At 44.9% G+C, this 19,526-nt stretch overlaps 1 protein-coding gene across 3 annotated transcripts in view; it reads right to left on the bottom strand.

Annotated features, from left to right (window-relative positions):
• Positions 1-18,738, bottom strand: part of Drd2 (dopamine receptor D2) — a 60,979-nt gene extending 42,241 nt beyond the window's left edge. For 2 of the 3 annotated variants that reach the window (XM_015490050.2, XM_048795714.1), the window contains exon 1: positions 18,260-18,737. The gene's annotated coding sequence lies outside the window, so the exon portion shown is untranslated. Of the gene's footprint in view, positions 1-10,490; positions 10,579-18,259 lie in introns of all 3 variants that reach the window. The other variant, XM_048795713.1, reaches the window with a different exon arrangement.
• Positions 18,739-19,526: the final 788 nt, after the last annotated feature.

Raw genomic sequence — 19,526 nt, 5'->3', positions numbered from 1 at the left:
CTTAATGTGAGGTGTCTAGAATAGTCAAATTCATAGAATCAGAAACCATGTGGGTAGCCAGGGAATAGGGGGCCACGGAAATAGAAAACTAGTGTTTAATGGTATTGAGTTTCAGCACTGGAAGATGAAAATGTTCTGGAAATCTGCTGCATAGCACTTTAAATATACTTACCACCACTGAACTATACACTTACAAGTGGCCAAGATAGTAAGCTTCATGTTATTTATTTTTTTTACCACAATAAAACAAGAAAAAAAAATGTGATTCTAAATGAAATTTGTATCCTACCTAACCCCCTAGGAAAAAATGAATAAATGAATGGATTACTGGGCTGACTGTAGGCCAAATGTGCATCATCCAAAGGGCTGCCACCACCAAAGGAGCCACTGGGCTAGGAGACTGAGCTCAGATTACCCAACTAGCTCCACAAGTAAGTTCTGAAAATGCACCCGTGTATTTTACTTAGCAATTAGGCACCTGTGCCTATTGTATGCAAATCATTTTGCTAAAATGGTGCTTCTTCTGAAAGCAATAGCCCAGTGGAAGAGGCAGATGAGTCTATTGGCAGCTCCTGGAAAGACAGGGCTGCATGTGAATCCTGACTGTGCCACTTCCTTGGATGAGTGACTCAATCTCAGTGAGCCACATCAGATGGTATTTCTTCCCTCAGTGGGTCTGGATGATCAAAGCATATATGCTTAGTACAGAGTGTGTGGCTTTTCCAATGAGTATACTATATTCATTTGCTACAGAAAGCTACAAGTAAACAGAAAGAAGGGCATGCTAAGCAATAAAATACAATGTACTTGTTCTCTTGTACAGTGCTTCCTGGACTGAACATCCTGAGTATCTATATGGAGGGAACTTGAGGATGAATCTACAGGGTTTGTAGTACTTCTGAGTTGAAAGAATGCAACAGGATGGACTCTATGCCAGATTGGCCTTACTTGCTCCAACACTTCCTGTTACTCCTCTAGACTCCAAAGTTGGGTACACCAAGACTGGGGCTTTGGAATCACCCATCACCACTATCACCCCTAGAACCAGCACTAAAGCATCCAAGGACTTTCCTGGAGCAAAAAGCTCCTTTGCATCTAAAAAGAAAGGGGGAAAGAGAAGGCTAGGGCCCTGTTGACTATGAATGAAATCACTTTTTATGTAAGATTTCCATTTGTCTGCTTTGGCAGCTTCTACCAGAGCTGCCTCTGAGCTCTGTCTGTGCCACAAAATCCAGGCCTCAGAGGCATCTAATTTGTAAATTATGGGCTGTCTGAGTGGCAGCTGTCCAGGTCACTGGCTTGATGCTAATCCTGGTCCCTTTGCAGGTAGCAGTTCCAAACAGTCATGGGCTCTGTCATCTTGGCCCTGCTTATTAGAGCCAGTGGCAATTACTCCCCAACCCTGGAAGCTGAGACTAACAGCAACATCTCTGGTTCCTAGAGCTGCCCCCAGGGGATGGCACAAGACAGGACAGCTGGTCTGGGGATGGCCACCAAAGACCTGTGTCTTCCTGGACCGTGGGAAGGCCAGACTCTCTTTAAAAAAAAATTAAAAGGGCAGAAGAAGAATTTCTTAGCTTCCCTCAGGCTCCCAGCTAGCTGGCGACACAGCCAAGACCTACAATTAGAAAAACAACTGCCTGAGGCGAGAGCTCAGCTGGTTAAATGGTGTCTAACCTGGGCATTCAGCAATTTTCATACATAAACATACATATCCCTATAAGATACATCTAGTGTAAGAGGTTTTTTTCAATCATAAAAATCACTTCCCAGGCATTACCTTTTATTAAATGCTTTCTCAGTATTTTCTTCACTCAAGGCTTTGACTCTCCTTGCTTCAGTCCACATGGGTGATGTGGAGTACCAGGTATGGGCCTACAGATCTCACAAGGAAAACACATGAGAGGAAAGGTTGTGTCCACTGCTTCTCAGTGTTTCCTATGGGAGAAACAGCCCTTTATGGTTTTTGATGGTGAGACTGCAGGGTTCACCCTTGCACTGGCATGTGGATTTACTACTTCCGGCCAATGTGTCAGCCAAGATTACAGCACTAATTTATTTAAAAGGACTGGTGTGAGTTGTGATCTGGAGTCCAAAGCACTTGGTGGCCTACCACAATTTACACTGCATATATCCCCCCACAAGCTAGCAGTGGCCATCTGTGTAGGAATGTGTGGTGTGTGGTATGTGAGTGTGAATTGTCATGTATTAAATGTCCACTCTTGTACAGAGCACTGCCAGTTACACTTATGTATTTAAAAATAGTCTCTAACTTACCCAAGTTGCAAAATTTGGGGATGTGTGTATTCATTTATTCCTGTGTTTGCTTCGGAAATGTTCGGGGTCTACTGTGCAATAAACAAGGGCAAAAACATTCCCTTATTGACCTCACATGCTGGGGGCAGTGATGCCGGAAGGAGAAAGAGGCAAATCATTACCATACATGTGATATATATTTCTTCACGAAAGTGAAGAAAATAAACATAACACATTGCAGAACTTAATATCTCTCAGGGATGGGATGGGGGTATTGGATCAGAATGAATGGGGCTCAAACACAAGTTTCGGTTCTCACCATCTGTGTGGTCTTGAGTTCAGTTACTTAATATCTCTGAGTCTCAATGTTCTCATCTTTAGGATAGAAATAATAATTCCTACTCTTTACAGCTATCACAAGAATTACAGATAATGTATATAAGGCAGATAACAGTTGAAATTGTGGGGGGGGGGGTTTAGGGACTGACCCCAGGAGTACTTTATCACTGAGCTACATCCCCAGGCCTCTTTTTTTCTTTCTTTCTTTATTTATATTTTGGGACAGGCTCTTGTTATATTGCTGAGAGTCTCATTAAATTGCTGAGATTAGTCTTGAACTCATGATCCCCTTGCCTTAGCCTCCTAAGTCGCTGGGATTATAGGTGTGTACCACTGAGCCTGGTTAGTCAGTATTTTTAAATGGTAGATAGTGTTCACTTGGGTAAATTGAATACTACTACAAACAAGAAAGCATCTAACTGTAAAATTAACAAGTGAAAAGGGTATATGTTTTATATCAAGATTTATGACCCTCAAATGCAACTCCAAGCAGAGGGAGCTGGCACAAGGGCAGCTGTTTGTAGTCACAGTCTATTGACAATCAAATACCTTCACTTTAGAAATAAGGAATCCGAGCACAAGAAATTTCAATATACCTAGGCCACCAACTAAGATAGAAAACCTGAAACCAGAACCAAAAGCGCTGACTCTAGAGACCCTAATGGAGGCACTTGTGAGTCCAGTTTGCATAAAAAGAAAGCCTAGCAAATTAGCATATTGACAAGAATAGCAGCACAGTTCTGGAAGACGTACACTGGATTCCAGCTCTGCTTTTCATTTATTTGCTTTCTGTGCCCGCTCTATTAGGTCTTCCTGGCCTTTGTGTCTGGGGGTTAAACCTAGAGGCCATGGTTAGATGTAATGTCAAATTTACTGTCTTCAGACGGTACCATTGTTGCATTTCACCTGATCACCTGGTCACCTAGTCAGGCTACTCCCAGGGCCAAAGTAGCCAATAGCTATTTCAGAGGACCCTGCACTAGTTTCCTGCCCTCCTCAGCCAGCCCCCAGAAGAGCTTGAGAGCTGCCACAGGCAGACAGAACTGGGATGGGGAGGAAAAAACTGTGGGGACCCCCAGGTGGCTAGACTTTCCTGGGCCACAAAGAGCCTGAACTGACTGTGATTCCTTCCTATGTAAATACCAATCTGCCAGCCTCCAAAATCCCCCTGGGGACAGAGATTCCACCTGTTACTCAAGAACTCCCAGGCTCTTTTTCCATCCAAAGAATGTCCTAAAGATCCCTCAGTCTTGGGCCCAGCCTTGCTGCCAGCCTTTGGTGTGGGCTCCCTCCCTGGCTTGATGGAGCTTCACTGCTCAGAAGAGGCACATGGACGCTGCTAGCCACATGCATTTTCCTTTCTCCCTTACCAGGATCATGGCCTCCTATAACTGTGACATTACCATGGAGTCAGGGTGTGGGTCAATTCCACAGAGGGCAGGTAGCTGCTCAGCAATGAAGAAGATTGAAACAAGAAAATCAGGGGGGATCCAACATCCTTTGTGCTTAGGGGACCAGTGTAGGCCTCCAAACAAGTCCCAGATGAAGCCTCTAAGGCCTCAAGTCCCAAAGCTAAGCTGAAGACAGCTCCTTAGAAATCCCCTGTACCTCCTTTCTTGATACCCTTCCTTACAGTCACTGTGAGGGGATTCACTTTTCAGACTCACTCAAGTTATTCAACAAGTAATTACTAAGCATCTTCTATGGACGAGATTGTCAACAAAGCAGCATTCAGGCTGTGATGGCCCAGCCCACTTGGGAGACACTACAGTCAGCTCCAAATGTTGACATGCAGTTGCTAAGGTAGGACCACAGAAAAAATGTACAGTGTCCATAAAATCCTCCCAGCATGATCAACAGTCCTATGTCCTTGCACACTAGCAAGCTGGATGAACTTAATGACGCATCGCTCTTGGGATCCAGGGTTTGTTTGGGGAAGTGAATCTTTGCTAGCCTCTCTGTGAAGTCCTCTCTCTTCTCCTTCTCCACAGGGAATGCACATCCCACACTGCCCCTCCTTCACCCCCAGCAAAGCCGAACTAAACCCGGAAGCCTTCCTCACTTCTGCCTCCACTCCAACCCCCTTGCCACCAGACAGCAACAGCAACAGCAAAATGACTTCAGGAAATTCATTCTGTGCATGGTCCAGCTCTGCTCAGATGCAGACTGTTACTATTATGACTATCACCTGGTAGAGATATGCAATCCCCATGGCAGATGGGAGCATATGGGGAAAAGCATTCTTTGTATTAGATACATTGAGAGTTAGAGGACTCTGATTTCAGAACTTGGGTAATTTGTTTTGCCTACTGGAGCCTTGGGGTTTGCATCTGTGAAATGAAAGCATTAGACTGAGAACCTGACTCATAGAAGGCATTTAATAAGTGCTTGTAGAATGAATGTTGAATGAACAACTCCAAATCTCTTGTTCACAACTACATAAAATTCTTTACATTTGCACCCAACCACCACACTCACTGGGCCTGAGCCCCAGTGCCCCAGGAGTTCAAGTTTCCATGGGCCTCCCACTTCTGGAACATTTAAGAGACCCCCTTTCTTTCCCTTGTCTACCTCCACACTCCTCTTACTTTCCCTTTTTACTAACCATTGTACCGGCAGGTCAGTGAATCCCTTTTAATCCTGAACTCTCAGTCATACTAATTGCTTTCTTTCTCGTCCTTATTTGCCTTCTAACTTGGGAGGTGAGGATTCAGTTAGATACGTGGGCAGCTGTTCCCAATCAGGTGACTGAGAGGAAAATGGTCCCGCCTTGGTAGAGGCAAAAGATGAGGATCTGTGAGGCAGAAAGCTCCCTGTCCTGGGTTGAATGACACCCCCACCCCATTTACATCTACCTGGAATAAGATTAGAATGAGACCTTATGTGAAAATAAGGTCTTTGCCGAAGTAATTAGTTAAGGGTCAAGATGTGATTATATTGAATTAGAGGGGTTCATGGCTTTGAGTGACTGGGATGAAAAGCTACCAGCATTCCCATTTTATCCCAAGGAAGCAGATGGGCAAGTTGGTGTTTAGTGTATTAAATGACATGCAAAAGCTCTTTGGATGCTGTATTATTGTCATTCATAATAACACCATAATTATGATTACTTCCATATCATTAGTCATACCTTAGGGACTAGGCAGCAAGATGGGACAAGAGAAGGATGCCCTAATTTGATTCCTGGTATTCTAATAAGAAGAGGAGAGGAGACTGAGATACAGGGAGAAGAGGGAGGTAGATCAGTGTGATGCTGCCATAGGCCACATAATACCAGGAGCCTTAAGAAGCTGGAAAAGACAAAGAAGCGTGCTTTTCTGGAGTCTTCAGCAGGTGCAAGACCCTACTGGCACCTTGATCTCACACTTCCAGTCTCCAGAACCATAAGAGAGTAAGTCTCGTTTGTTTTAAGTGCCCAGTTTGGGATACTTTGTTACAGAAGCCACATGAAACTAATACCTTCCCCAAGTTTACGTGGCCCTATAATATTTCAGATTCATGACTGTGAGCTGTTCAGAGGTTTTCCCACCTGCCTTCTCCTCCAGAAGATCTTCTTAAGATGCCCTGGGCTCAGAGAAACCACAGAGATTTGTAGCCATCATGCTCCATATGCTTTTGAGCAAATCTCAGCTTGCTCTGCAAGAAGGAAGCATTCATCAATTCATGCATTCAATAAGCATGTATTGACATCCTATGACCTTTAAAGCATGTCCTAGGCTCAGGGTACAGGAACTACTCCTTCTTCTGTCCCACTTTTTTGTCCGTAAGATCTAACTGACATGGGAGTAATCAGTGTACCTTATGAATGATATTATAAATGACAACAACACCGCATCCAAAGAACTTCTGTTTATCATTTGATCCACTGAGCACCAATTTGCTCACGTCTGCTTCCTTGGAATAAAATGGGAACATTGGTGGCTCTCCAGTTCTATCACTCAAAGACATGGACGTCTCAAAATATAGAAGTGCTAACCTGGCCCTACTTTACACTTCACTTCTCTGTGTTTCCCTGGCAAAAGAGTAGAGCTGAATATTAAGGGGCACCAAATCAGTAATTTTGGATCCATAAACAAGAAGAAAAAACAAGAAGATGTATTTTAAAACTGGTTAAATTGGGAAAAATTGGATGAAGTTACCTGATGCCAGGCAGTGTGGGGAACACTATTTCTGGTTACTGGGCTCAGGGCAGGGCCGATTTGGTATGGTGGGAAGAAAGCCAGGAGGCTGACTCACCCAGGGTCAAGGTCTGCTCTAATGCTAAGCCACCATGAGACTCTGACACATCACTTCCCCCTCTGAGTAGTTTTCTCTTTCACACATTCAGAGTTAGTTTTGGTTTCTAAGACTCTTTAAAGCTTTGATATTCTGGAATCTCTCCAGTTTAAATCACTAGCTGGAGAAATTTCCTAGTCTGCCTTAATGATGTGAAGGATTTCAAGAATGAACAGAAGACAATAGTGTGTGCTGCTGTCTGATTTTTGAATGTATGTGTTGGGAGATGGGTGACCACAGTCCCACCATGGGCAGTACCTAGTGGACTAGTACCTAGGCCTAGAGAAATAAAAACTCCATTCTTACCTTCAAGGAATTTATCATCCAGCAGGGAAAACAGACCAGTAAATAGGCAATTACAATGCAATTGCACCCATTCCTACAGGGAGTGCTACAGAAATATAGAGGTAGAGACCTCACCCCAGGCAGGTGGGATACTAGAAAGGAAAACCAGGGAAGGGTTCCTGGAAGAGGTGATGCCTCTGCCCAGTTTTAAAGATTGAGAAGGAGTTTGCTTTTAAGGTGAAGGGTGAGAGCATCCAGGTAAAGAAAACAGCATATAAAAGATTAGCTATAGCACATTGGGTGCAGAGGAACAGCAAATGTCAACAGATCCATTTTCTTTCCTTCCCTCTAACCTCCACCCTTTTCATCTCTCTTATCCACATCTTGACACCCACTCACCACCCAATTTTCTCCTTTCTTCTCCTCCTTCGCTCCCACCCTCTGTGCATACAGAGAGGAGAGTGATCTAGTGAGGGAGCAGAAGAGGAACACAATATGACAAGATACGGAGGGGAGGTGTGAACCACAGCACAGCAGCAGTCCCTGTCTTCCTGCCCTCAACAGGGGTGCCCCCAGGAGACTGCTCACCCCAGCTCTGGGCCTCCTTACTATCTCCTCTGCCCACTCATAAATAATCTGTTGTTTTTTTGTGGGGGGGGGAGGGGGGGTGCCACCCACCCATGGCCCCTTCATCTTTCTTTGTCACTGTCATCCTTAGATGCCTGGTCACGTTCCCATTTCACTGAAGCATTTGGCACCTAACTCACTGAATTCCACTCCAGCCCAAGTCCTACCACTGATTGGGATGGAATCTATTTGGAACACTATGGCTTCTCAGCTCTTTGGCCTCCTTAACTCAAAGTACACGCTCCACTTCAATCTCCGATCCCCAAGATGGCATCTGGGCTCTGTCACCACCCATTCTATTATCCCACTCTGTGACCATAATTGCCTCTGCATTCAGCTCAATCACTTAATTACGTCAGATATACCAGTTCTCTGACCGCACCAATACCATCGGTCCACGGATTCTTTTTCTTCTTGCTAATGTCCACTGCCTATTTTTTTTACTTTTCTTTCTACCTGGTTCACATTTTCAGCCCAATATTCAGATACTTTAATCAATGACCTTAATTCCCTTGTTTCATTGTCCTAAAATCATCCTTGGCTTCTGTCTTCCCCCTCATTCTCCACAGCCCATCAACCACCAAGTCCTGATAAATTTTAACATCTTTTCAGATCTTTCATGGCTTCCTAGCTCCACTGCCTGACCTTCATCAACCCAGCATCACTCTCTTGGACAACTGTAAACTCTCCTAGTTATTCTTCTTCTAGTCTTGCTTCCTCTATAATCAGTTCCCTCAGCTTCTGCAAATTTTTCAAAAAATGCAGATCAAGTCAATAAAATTATTCTACCAAAAAACAACCATTCAAAATAGCCTCTCAATTCCTCAGGATGGAGACCAGTGTTCCTCATAAGACTTCAAGGTTCTATGATGTCTCTGGCCTCACCTTAGGCCATCTCCACCCCAAAATCCACTGAGTTCCTTGGATACTCCATGCCCTATCTGGAGGATGTGGACAGCAGGGTTTGGAGGAAAGGCCCAGGGGCAGAATTGAGATCTTTTCCTTTACTGTCACTGAGAACTTGCAAGGATAACATTCTATGAGTCAAATACTACCTTTTACAGTTGTCCCATCTGCAATAATGTCTCTCTTCCTTCAGTAAGAGAGAAGATAAAATTTGGAGCACAGATTGGAAAGCCCCCTGATAATTATGACAAGAATAATAAAAGAGAATGTTTACGGACAGCTTGCCACATGCCAGGTCCTGAACCAAACACTCCACACAAATCATTTACTGCACCTAAAACCCTATCAAGTACATATCATGGTCATTCCTCTTTTATAGAGGAAAACAAAAGCCCTGCATCTCGAAAAAAATTATAGTAACTTGATTGAGGTCATACAACTTGTTAGTGGCAGAACAAAGATTGGAGCCTCCATCACTCCAGCTTTCAAGTTCATCCTCTGAATCAATTGTTCAATGGAATAACTCAGATGGGCAGATGGTACACATCCCACTTTTTGAAAGTGCTCTTGGAAAATATAGGTTCAAACTGTTACTTCTTTTGGAGGGTCTTGGGTAGAATGACACTTATTGTAACTTTTAAACTGAGGATCAACCCAGCTTCCCAAACTCTTTAGGTCCCAGCTTCAAAATGTAGAAACCACCCAGAGCACTTAAGATAAACCCCAGCAACTATACTATCCTGTGCATCTTCAGGTCTCCAGAATAACCTAAATCAAAACATCTCCTTCTGTTTCCCTGACAGCTAACCCCTTATCTTTATCTTTACACGTGTGTCTGATTGGAGGAAGCTCCGACTATTCAATATCCTCCACTTTCATGTCCTACAGAAACTGAGAAGTTTCCAGCCAACCTACACTATTCATGAAGACAGCCAGGTAGCTGAAGGGGATGAGAGAGGTATGAAGCATCTTGCTGACCCAATAGACCTGAGGGACGCCTTAGACACAGCCAGATACTTGTTGGGCTTCAAGTGAGTAGAGAGAGAGTGAGGCTGTGGGGAAGTAAGCTGTCACTCACCAACCCATCACTCACCCACTCACTCACTCAACAATTTAAGTGACTACCAAATACTTAGCATCATTTTAGGTTATAACAGGTTCTTAAGCATGAGGCAGATTCTCTAATTCAAGAACCTCAGAGTCTAGTGGGGAAAACAAGAAATGAAGAACTGGAAGGTTAGCATTAAGATGGTAATATAAGAAGGGAGTGCAAAAGATGTCATAGGCCACGGCTCTGGAACTTGCTAGCTCTGACTCCAAGCAAGTTTCACTTAACCTCTCCAAGATCAGTGGCCACATCTGCAAAGTGAAAGTTATAACAGCTATGGATACTCCATGGTTGTTGTAAAGATTAATAGGAATATGTGTGCTTTATATTTTATTTATTTTTGCTTTATGGGTTTAGAAAATTAAAAGTGAGTTTCAAATGCAGAGTGTTAGAACTATTGTTGCATAAGGAGTAAGACAATTATTTAAAATGTTTAAAAGTGCACATAGACTAGACAATCCCCTGCCTTTCCTTTATGTCTGCATGGCTCACTTCCCCATTTGATGTAGGTCTTTTCTTAAATATCCTTTCCTCCATGAGGTCCATCTTAGCCACCCTATTTAATAATGTGGGTTCCCTCTGGTTCCACCTCTCAGCATTCTAGATCCTAACCTATTTTATCTTTTTCTGAGTACTTACTACCCTCTAACATATGCAGTACTTTATATTATATATATATATATATATCACTTACCATTTCTCTCTTTCCACTAGAATACAAGTTCCAGGAAGGCAGAGATCTTTGTTTTGGTCACCGACATGTTTGCAATCAAGATGAGTACCTAGCACAGAGCAGATGCTTGATATTATTTGTTCAATGAAAGAATAAGAAACAAAACACACGTTGAATGGCTTCTGCTGCAAAAGACAGTCAGGGAAGAGTGAGCACAGGAAGAGAAGGTAGAACTCCCAGCTGCTGATCTGGAAAGATGACAGCTAAGAGGGCTCAAGGCCATGGTGAGTAAGACATGAGTACCCTCAAGTCTCAGAATAACATAAGCAGAAGGCACCCTGGAGGCTCACCAGAAGCAGTTTTAGTTCAGAAATAGCAATTAATTTTTATACAGTTGATAGTGAAGAGACTCCATGCCATTTCAGAATACAAGTTGGTATGACATCAGGAGAATAATTTCTCCATGCATGTGCATTGGTTATCTATTGTTGCATAATAAATTACCCCAAAATTTAGCAACTGAAAATGTTTTGTCAATAGCTTCTGTGGGTTAGGAACTTATTTGGGAAGTTCTGGTCCAGGCTTGCTTAAAATGTTTCAGTTAAGACCTTGGCTATCATCTCTTGATGGCACATCTAAGGAGGAAAGCCCTCCTTTCAAGACAGTTTGCTCCCACAGCTGTTGGCTAGAGGTTTCAGATCTTCACCATGCAGACCTTTTAGGGCTGCTGGAATGTTCTCATGACATGGCAGCTGATGCTCCCCAGAAAGCGTGATCCAAGAGAGAACAAGACGAACATTATGATACCTTTTAAAGACACACCCTCAGAAGTGGCATGCTCTCATTTAGGCATTATCTTACTGGTCCACAGGTGTGCCCTATTTAACATAGGAGGTGATTACACAAGATCATGAACACCAGGAGGTGGGACTGTGGGAGCCATCTTGGCTAACTACCACAGAATGTAACTAAGGAAGCATCCAGGATATTCTTAGGGCATCGTGTATCTATTGAGAAAAATGACCACCTCCCAACCCTTCCCTCCAGCTCCCCAGAGAAGACTTTGTGCCATTAGTTATCCAGAGTGATCCAAGACCTTCAGTTATACACAGTCCTCAAGGAAAGATATACAAACATGTATACAGACATGGACCACTTTGGAGACCTTTACATACTCTTCTTGGGATTCTGGATGCTAGTTTCTGCTTGTCAATACACTTTTCTTTTTGACTCCGCCATAAATGAATGAAAGAGCTGAGGGAGCTCAGAATCTTAAAAAATGGAAAGATCTGAGAAAGATGACCTAGGAACAGAATATTTGTCATGCCCTCTGAAATGTCTTAGCATCACCAAGCAGCAGGCATTTGTAACTGCCCAGAAGCAGATGCATCTTTTATAAGAACCCATCCCAAGGAAAGATTCTTAGACAAAGGAAAAGCCCAAAAGAAGGAGTAGCATTCTGGATTGGAGAGTACCAGAGTCAAAAGCTATTGTGTTCTATCCTCCTTTCTCAGGCAAGATCATACGTCATGTAAATACAAAGATGGCATTTGCCTTTTCCACTAATGTCCCCAGAAGATAGACAGCACATGTTTCTGCCAGCTTTAGTGATATGTTCAGTGTGAAGTGCTTCAATCCTCTCAATCTGGGAAGATGAGAAAGTCTTGTCCCTATGCACTGGTTTATCACCTTATTTTTTTGTTTGTTTGTTTTTAATAAAAAGTAGACTTTGCCAGAGTGCCTCACATTACATGGCATGTGAAAGTAGAGGAACATAATTTCCAGACATGAATTAGTGCAAAAGGGCAATAGCTGAAAATGTTCCTCCTTAAGCTCCTTAATTAACAATAACAACCATTAGAGTTAACATCTGTAGGTCAATTACTTTTTCCAGGGACTTACTTTTTCAAATGGCTTGTATCTGTTATCTGAAATAATCACAACAACCAAATGAGGTTAGTATTGACATCCAATTGTAGATGAGAAGCCCAAGGTGATAGAGGTAATCAACTTGCAAGTAAATATTAAGAGTCAGGATTCAAATTCTGGGAGTCTACAGGCCTAAATACCACACTAATCATACCAAGGTGTTTTTATAGGGCTTAAGTAAGAAAACAAATATTGGTACATATCGTTCATGAAACTCAAAATGAAGTTCAACAACAGGTGGAAGCCTGCTAGCTGATCACAAGATGAACATTATTATATATTATCTTAATGGAGACTTTGGTGCCGTTGAACCTTAGGAATTCTGATTTATTAGGCAGCATATAGTTCACTTATGATGTACCTGAAGAAACTAATACATGGGCAGGGACACCCAGGCCTTTCCTGTCTGCCCACCAGAAAAGTGCTGATCAGCTGGTCCTTAAAGACAACTCTCATGAGTCACTCCTGCATCTGCACAGGATCTCAGTCCATCCCATCTGCACCTCTCTGTTTAATCAAGAAGCTTAGTATTAGAGACTAATGAATATTAAACCATGATCATAAGAAAGCAACAAAAAGGCTAAAGGTTGGCAGAAGTCTGGTTTTCATCCTTCGGACAGTTTAGCGCCCTCAAAGAGACATGAGACAGAAGGTGCTCCCACCATGCAGTTGGAAGACTTAAGTGACCTGCCTCCCTTCCCTCTACACCTACTGCTTGCTGAGGTGCATAATCATTGCATTCCAACCAAAGGAGCCCCAATCCAGGTATAAAATAAGAATTCTTAACTGGTCCCCAAATTTAAGAATCCCAAAGAGTTATTTTATCCATCTTCTCCCTCTGCTATCTCCCCTCCTCACTTTCCTGGTATTATCTGCAAAATTCACTGTCACTTCAGTTTATTAAAGAAAATAAATTCTTCTCTCTGTTCTTCTCCCTTTCTTATTATTTATTCCACTTACATAAGTCATAAACAGCTATTATTTAAGCATTAGACACTCTGGCTTTGACTCTCCACCCCACACATTAGCCATGTAACTTCATGCAAGCCACTGACCTCTCTCTAAGCCCATGCTTCTTCCTCTGCAAAATGGGGATACTAAGAATGCATATTTCATAGAGTTGTTGTAGGATTAGGAATTGAAATAAAAAACCCATGTCAAATACTGAACAGAGTGTCCTGCACACAGCAAGTGCATGATAAATGTTGGATGTTATAATGATGAGGCCAGCAATGCAAGGACCAGTGAGCAGGACAACTTTTCAAAAACAGCCGTTCTAAGGAAACCTGTGAGTAAGCCACTTTCCCAGACCAAGGGTTCCCGGGGAATTGCTAGTGATGTTGCTGCCTGGGGTAACAGGAAGGAACAGAGGCAATTATACAGCGTGCAACAAAAATAATTTCATTTCTAATGCCTTTCCCCTGCTGGGCCACTCAGAACCCAAACAATAACAACAGGCAGGGGTGGAAACGAGAAGGGCAGGCACATTCTGAAGGGGCCCAATGACAAACAGACAAGCCCCAGGACTCACTTTGTCTCCCAGATATCTGTAGGGGAGAGTCCTTGGGACTGCAGCTGCAATACTGTGCTGAGCGGCAGCTCCCTGGAAGGCAGGATTGCCCAGGGGCCTGTTGATGGGGCCTCTTGGAGCTGAGTCAGCCTGACTTCACTTTTCATCCTCTGTCTGGGAGCAGGCTGACATCACTCAGAGGGCTCCAGGGAAAGTCAGGGGTCCTCCCTTCCTCCTTTCCTGTTCCTGCAGACAGCAAAGACTTCCCACATCTCCTCCCGGGAAAAGTAAAAAATTTTGCAGTTACTAGCAGATTATAACAAAAATTACCCAATGTGCATTAAGTTGGTGGTTGTATTCAGTGCATATTTAACATCAGCCTATGTTGGCAGCCCCTGTGAGCACTTCTTCACTCCCACCTTTATGTACTGCCCCATACTCTTCCAATTGTCCCCAGCAGCCTCTAGGTATCTGAATTCCAGCAATATAGCAGCACAGCCTCTCTAACCAGGGGAGGAGGGAGTCCCCAGGCCCCAGTGAGTCATCTCTGCTCTTCTCTGTGTACTGGAGCCAGCAGGGCCCTTGACTCCTCTGCAGAGAAACATTCCCATGTCTCCTAGGGAGAGAAGAGAGTGCACTCTCCCAGGGGCATCCTGGCTCCTGAGAGTGTTGGTTTAACCCATTTATCAGATTGAGGTGAAAGGGAGAAGATGAAAGACAGAAAATATGTAGTCCAGAGGACAAGTTTCTCTACTTTCTGTGGACCAAACAGAAGCAACCCAAGTGGTTGAGTCTTATAGTTGCAATTCTCCTCTAGCCCATCTACTGATACTATAAGCAAACTATTTTCCAAGCCTATGCATTTAGATAATATGATTCTATTGTTTAAAAAAAATAAGAATTTCATTGGTAATGGGGACAGGTGAGAGACAGGGGTATATTAACATTGGGATTCTAACAGTATTAAATGAACTAAAAAGGATAGAGATAATATCAGCCCACCACCCAGAATTGGTAAATAAGCAATTGGTACATGCTTTGTGGCTCCATTATGTATCATGAAGAGCTGAAGGATACATAAGCCCAAAGTCAACCTGATGTCCTCCCACTACCACAAATGACTTCCTGTGGGTGGGAGGAGGGAAAATGGTGCTGGAGTTCAACTAAGTAAAAGGCCATATAGAAGAGGCTACCTGCTGAGAAGCTGAGCCAAGCTGTGCCCTTTCTATTGCCTGTGGTTTTCAAGCATTTCCTATATACAGGATGTTCCCCTGCTAAGCAAAGTGCCTGGAAGGATGGAGAAGCTTTGGTTGCTGAGTCCAATCCTAGAACCCAGGAACTAGAAACTTGGCACCACTCTATTTTGAGAGAACTTCAATAGCAAGAGAGAGACTAAGTATTTCTGGGCAGCTGCCCTGCTTGTAGCAGGGGCATCCAGGACGGATCTCTGGGGAGCCCAAATAATCTAAGGATCTAAAGCCTTCTAAACAATGTCTTAGAGAAAATGCAAATAATAGAACCACCATTCTGAGTTCTTTTCAAGACTTCATATCTTAGGTTACTGAGACCTGCTGATTCTGGGAGATACTGCAAATATGGTATGGGGTCCTGGCATTATAAAATCTCAACTTTGATTCTTCACTCCCATCCTAGGTACTGAAACACCTTCACAGCTGGAAATTCATAGACATTAAGCTACAAAAGGAAGGAAAACCAGAGGGTGACAGGACAGAAAGAATGAGCTACTGGAAAGGCAGACTTGGCTCAAGGAGTTCTCATAAGCCCACCACATCACGCCCACCACATGTGGTTTGTGGGTACTTGTTTACCCAGAGAATGGTGACATCAGACAAGTCTGGCTTCTGCAGGTCAATCTCAGGAGTATCTGAAGTCCTATTTCTGATGAGACCCTGAATTTCTCTACTTTCCTTGGTAAAAGAGGAGAAACAGAGGATTTCTTTCATTTTCAGGTTCTTCTACATTGTTCTCAAGATTACAATTGCATATTTTGGACAAAAATAATCCAACTTTCCAGGTGAAGATAGAAGACTGACTAGCTCATAAACATCATCACCAGCTGATTCACCCCTACATGCCTCTTAGTATATGGAACACAAAAATCAAATCAATACAGTCAATATGTCACTGCTAGGAGGGCATCAGCGGCTACCAGCCTTGGGGAGCATGAAGAGCTACTTCGTTGAAATAATCACTCCTTGGCATTTCAGGAGCACTTGTGTTAGCAGAGCACAGTGCATGCATAGTGAAAGACCATAACTCACCCAGGAGGGAAGGAAAGCAGGGCCAACACATGGAGTTGGCCCCCGGAGAGGGGGAGTTAGTATTTATGAAAGCCCACTTGATGCCATATTGGGGATCCCTAAAGAGGCCCAAAATCAGTTTTTGTAGGAAGAAAAGTCTGGCAGGATCCTGTGAGAGAGGAAATTGTCATACCCTTTGTTGCAGCAAAGAGATTTTTTTGTTTTGTTTGTTGGTGGATGATATACTTCCACCAACAGTCACATGCTTGAAAAATTAACATGTATAATTTCAGAAGACAATGAGATAAATTAGAGGTCTTAATTTAAAAATGTCCACAATCTCCTTGTAAGGAGTCTGAACTTTCATGAGGAGTGATTTCCCAATGTACATAGGAATTATCCAGATATATTGCTTAAATATAAACTCCAGGACCTTTAATAGAGGTTCTTGTTCAGCATTTCTTTGAGAAAGAAGCAAAGATACGCTTTTTAAATCAGATTCTCCCATGATGATTCAGATACAGAGAGTTCATTCCTAACACCCCCTCCTCCCCCATGAATTGCTGCACTGACCTCTACAACAGATCAGCATCTCTCCATTTTTCAGGCATCTTTCATTCTCGGGTTGTACAAGGAAAGTGGAAGAAGCTCAGAACACTCTTTTAAAAACCAATACTGGGATTTCAAAATGGTCCTCATTTGGCTCTAGGGCTAACCCTCCCAAACCTCTTCCCTGTCAGATGTCTGAGTTCGGAGATAGTATCAAAACCCCTGAGAAACAAATGTGCTGTTAATTTTGAAAACTAAGCAGGGACCTTCAAGACAGAGGCTGGGACCCAGCAAACCAGCTTGCTGCTTCTCTTGAAATTGATCCCATTCAACAAGGTCTCTGTCTCTGCCTACCCTCATTAAACAGCAGCACACAGGGAAAGATGAAAAGAATGCTTCTTTTTCAAGTGGTCCTAATGCTGCAAAATGAATCAGGGATAAGCACAAATATTTGCATCTGAAAGAGGGGGAAATCTCTGAGCATCTAGTTCCCTGGAGAGAAGCAAGGATTAGCCTGAAAGGTTTGTAACCTGGTCAATATCCAGAAATAGATGGGTCTGCAGAAGCTGAAGAGTGATCCACAAAGTGCCTTTTGCCTCACCCAACCTCAGAAACCCCAGGACAAAAAGTAGCGTGGTGCCATATGGGCCAAAAGTGACTTGCTCACACAGCTTCCCTGTGGCGGAGAGAAAGAGCCTGTCCCTGCGGAGCTGCAATGCTGTGACTTGTGTCCATGGTGAAGAAGCCTGTAATGTGGATGCACAGGCACCCTCTTACCTCTGTTCCTCAACAGAAACCGCTCACAGGCTGCCCGCTGCAGACAGGGATGGGGATGTGCTCTGCCTGGCGTTTAAAGCTGACTCCTACCTCGTACACAGTCCTAAAGGGGCTCTCAGTTCTTTTCAGAGTTGGACAGTAATCCTTCGTCACTGTCCTCACCATCACCCACATTCCCAAATCGAGATGGGTCTGGAATCCCAGTTTTCTCACCCGAATCTCAAACGGAGAAAAGGCAAATAAGAATGAAAATTCAGAACCACGGACAGCGGCAAACCTAGGAGTGGTATAACTGAAACCCGCCTCTCCCTCAGTTTCTGCCCTTTGAAACTGAAGTCTCAGGTTGCACCAATACCAAGTTGCCAAAAACAATCCTTCCTCCTCTGGGGGCCGTGGGAAACTGGCTACGTGCCCTGGGGCCGGAGTTCTGGTGCCAGGAAAAAAAGTCCCCTCCCAAGACGCTCTCGGAGGGGCTCACTCTGGTAGCACCCGCGAGTGCCCAGGGGCACGCATTCTCGCCCGGGCGGCGCAAAGGATACCAAGAAAGGGGGAGAGGGGATGGCAGCCGCCGGGTTCCGGACCTACACCAAGCAAGCTGTCGGACGGAGACTGTGGATAACCCGACCTAGGCTGGCCGCTCCAGGTAGTCAGCGCCAGAGTGGCCAAACTTCTAGTCCGGACCGCGCAGCTCACGGAGCTCCCTCTCCTCTCCCTTCGCCCTGCCTCGACCCCGGTCGTCAGTCGCTCCATCTAAATGGGCTTACCTTCAAGCCATAGGGCGCCCGGGGGCAGAGACTGCACCGGCTGCTCGAGGCTTCCAGCTCCCGCCGCATCCACGCACGGCCGCCCCTCCCGCAGCAGCCGTCCGGGGCCGCCGCTCTGCTCGGCGGCCCCTTGGTCCCGGCCCCGCCGCGCCGTTCAGAGCCCCTGCGGGCAGCCGCTCGGTCGGCTCTAGCCCACTAGAAGCAGTGGACCGGCCGCGGCGGGGCGGGGCGGGGCGGGGTGGGACGGGCCGGCAGCGGGGCGGGTGGGCAGGATCGCTGCTCTCGGCCGAGGCGCGGAGGCGGCCAGCTCTGGCACTGAGGCTGGACAGCTCCGTGGCGCCGGAGCCCCGGGAGTGCGGGAGGGGAGGGGGTGGGGCCGCCCTGGCCACGAGGCGCCCCAGGGCCCCGCCCCTGGGACAGGCCCCACCCCACAGCCCCGCAAGCGTAGGTGCCTGTTCCGCTCACCAGAGCTTCAGGTACCAGAGAGTACTTGCGGGATTCCGCAAAGCCTGGCTTTGAGGCGGGAACTGAGCTCTCTGGGTTGGAGCCGAGAGCGGAGCCCACGGAGCTCCTCCTACACTTTCTAAGTAACGCACTGTATACCCAAGGCTACCTTGGGCAAAGCGGTCTCCATGCCTACTTTAACGCTGTCTCCCTTGGAGGGGTCAGAGACTAAGGGTTGGGAAAGAGCCATTCGTTCAGCAAGTCACTTAAAGAGGAGGAGGTGTCGGGAAAGATTCAGGATAGGTTTTCTGACCTCAGGTCAGGAAATCTCTGTAGCCAGTTCTGTTGCTTGACTTTTGCAGAGTAAAAGCCTGGTAGGAGTTGGAAATGCAAAAGAAGGCCTAGGGATTCCAGTTCACCTTTGACTCCAAACAGGTGTGTGTGGCCAGGAGGAGGAAGAGAAAAAGAAGTGGTTCTCTGTTGCATGCCCTGCCCAAGGTCATTTGGTCTGCAGAGGAATTTTCTTGCCCCCCTCTTTTCTTCCTCTCTCCTTTTCTTTCCATTTTCAGCAATTTGTTGCCGACTGTCCTCCCTCTGCTGGGTTCTGTGTCAGATTCAGCGGTCACAAAGAGAAATAAAGCCAGGCTCCTGTTCCCACAACTGCCAATTCAGGGAGGAGATCTCCAGAGAAACATTTGCAGCTTAAAAGAGGCCCCTTGGAAGATTAAAAAACAAAAAAAGAAAAAAATACCAGATCTCCCAGGATCTGGTCATGGAAGGAACAATGCAAGGTCCCAAAGAGGAGTAATGGAACAGCAACCCA

Source organism: Marmota marmota, unplaced genomic scaffold (genome assembly GCF_001458135.2).
Source record: "Marmota marmota marmota unplaced genomic scaffold, marMar, whole genome shotgun sequence".
NCBI classification, from domain to species: Eukaryota; Metazoa; Chordata; class Mammalia; order Rodentia; family Sciuridae; genus Marmota; species Marmota marmota.
Note: the sequence above shows the minus strand (reverse complement) of the source record. Positions and strands in the feature narration are given on the sequence as shown.